The sequence below is a fragment of the Daphnia magna genome, linkage group LG10 (assembly GCF_020631705.1).
Source record: "Daphnia magna isolate NIES linkage group LG10, ASM2063170v1.1, whole genome shotgun sequence".
NCBI lineage: Eukaryota > Metazoa > Arthropoda > Branchiopoda > Diplostraca > Daphniidae > Daphnia > Daphnia magna.
In genome coordinates this window covers 4,517,331-4,519,752 of record NC_059191.1, presented here as the reverse complement: position 1 = coordinate 4,519,752, position 2,422 = coordinate 4,517,331, and the positions used below count along the sequence as shown (strand labels likewise).

General features: G+C 42.4%; 1 long non-coding RNA gene across 1 annotated transcript; it reads left to right on the top strand.

Annotated features, from left to right (window-relative positions):
- Positions 1-513: 513 nt before the first annotated feature.
- On the top strand, positions 514-1,266 carry LOC123476898. Its single transcript, XR_006651951.1, has 3 exons — positions 514-846; positions 921-1,166; positions 1,225-1,266. It is a non-coding gene; the product is annotated as an uncharacterized LOC123476898 (long non-coding RNA).
- Positions 1,267-2,422: the final 1,156 nt, after the last annotated feature.

Genomic DNA, 2,422 nt, shown 5'->3' with positions numbered 1-2,422 from the left:
TGTTTTGTCGTCTGCTAAGAAATAGTGCTATTGCCAGGCTGAGAAACAGTGTGGCTATAGCAGCGATAATTTCGAAGGGATACCGGACGTTGATTGTACGTTCGGTGTTCTTTCTTTGTTTTTCTTCTTCTTCTATTATCCGTAAATGTTCCCCCATAAGAGTAACGCGGCTTTGTAATGAGGCCTTGCTTGTTGCCTGACCCCTATTTTTCCATTTTCTCATTTCTGGCTCTGCCGTTTCCATATTCCACGTTTCATACTCTTGTGGAATGAGGTCTGCATTTTCCAATTCGGATAGCGGCGGTAGTGTAACGTTGTTCAACGAATGTTTGACGTTCTTCTTGAAGCTTGCTTGAAAAATCCAATCTTCTGTGTATGCCGTACATGTTGTTGGAACTTCAAACACGTCAAAAGGTTCACGTTTAATCACTGTGTTAGTTTTTCCTCTGCTGTTTTGACAAGTTATGGTGATTGTCCTTTCTTGTGCTGAGGTGTATCCCCATCTTCGGTGTCCCAGGTATACAGTTTGTTGTCCGGTCCATGGAGATAATTTTGTTGAACATTGTACGCGGCTTCTTTTCTCATCTTTTAGAAACAATGCCATTGCGCAGCTTGGTTCCCTATGCCTTTTGTTTATTGCTTTGCTGATAGGGCAAATCGATGTGGTTGTCATCATGCAGCGATGTGCTTCGTGTGTTGACAATTCGGTAAACGCTTGTCTATCGTTTGCCACAGCTAAGAATGCCGGTAACGGATGAAACTGTGCCCCTTGGGTGGCGTTTTTCGTTGGTCTTGGCAAGCTTATTACCTCGTATAGTGTGAATCCAAATGGGAACTCGAACACAGGTAAGTGAATGAAAATTCTTAAATTGTCTTCAATTGCTGCCACAGCTACTTTTGCGTCTTTATAAACTTGCCAGGTGTCTCCCATTTGAATAGAAGGGCTCAATGACCATCCAGATGGCAAGATTGCTTTTATTTCCTTTAACACTGCTTGGATTTGCATAGGTGGGAAAAGTAGTGCTGGAAGTCTTTCCATTGCCATTGTTGCTAGGCCGACGGCAAAATCTTCAATCGATTCGTCCAGCCATGCCAAGGCTGACTTGATTTCACGAAAGGTGTTTTCAATGGCTGCTCTGGCTATTTCATGTTTTTCAACTTCTTGGGTAATTCCATCAATTTTGTGATCTGTTTTCCACGCCTCACGTTCTAGTTTTTCAAAAGCGTTTTGCAGTTCTTCAACGGCGTTCGACGTTGATTTTGTTTCTTAAAGCGTTTCGTTGATTAGTGACGCGTGCACTTCCAATTCGTGAGCGATTGAAGTGGTTTCTGTTGATAACTTTTCAACATGATTGTTGACGTGTTCTAGATCTTCTTCAGTTGACACCCCAAAGAGCCAATTGAGAACTTTTCCTCCTCCATCGATTAGGCCTCTTTTCTTACGGGTACTGCCTATATTTACTGCTTGTTTTAGTTGTCTAAGTCTTTCTTGACTCTTTTTCAGGTTTTTTAATTCTGCTCGTGCTCGTTCCTCGACCTCTTCTTTTATCCGTTTTTAAACCCGTCGTTTGGACCTTCGTATCTGAAGTTCAGAGTGTTGACCTTTCTTCCTAATACATCATGTAGAGTTTTAATGACGGTTTCTAAAGGATTGAATGTGAAGTCGGTGACGACTACCCACTCAGAGTCTGAAAAGGCTATCTCTTCTTCAGATTTGAAGATAACGCCTTGATAGGCGAGTATCTCTTTGGAAGTTGTTGGTCCTGACATTACGGAAAGCAGCAGCATCAAAGGTAGGGTCAACATCACTGTTTTTCTTTGAGCTATGCGAGCAGATCTTCGTATGCCTGCGTTTTCTGCTCTTGCCATTTGCACGGTTTCTTGTCTTCCTTGTCTTGTTGGCGGTATGGTTGGTACGTCAGTATTTGTTTCTGCAGTTTCTGACTGTGCACCATTTTCCTCGGAGGGCCTTGTATTTGTTTCTTCTGATTGTTCTTGATCTTGAGCATTGGCAGATGCTTCTTTTTCTGGCCCCTTATTTTGATTTTCTTGCAAATCTTCAGAAGGCACTGGATTTTTGGTACACTGTGCAACACTAGTCATGTCAATGAATGGTTTCATTCGTTCGACATGCACAATTTCTGGTTTTGGTGATTTGCCTAATCGAAGCTCGTAGTTGCTTTGCGTTGTTTGCCTCACCACTGTATAGGGTCCGAACCAACGATGTAGAAGTTTCTCTGACATGCCCACTTTTCTAATGGGTTTGTAGACCAGTACCTCCTCATTTGGTAGGTACATGGTTGCTTCTCTACGATTTTCATCGTAGATTTCTTTTTGTTTTTGTTGTACTGTGGCGGCTCTGGCTTGTACTTCTAGTCGAGCCTGCTTTAGACGTTAAATTGCCCATTCCGATGAATTACGA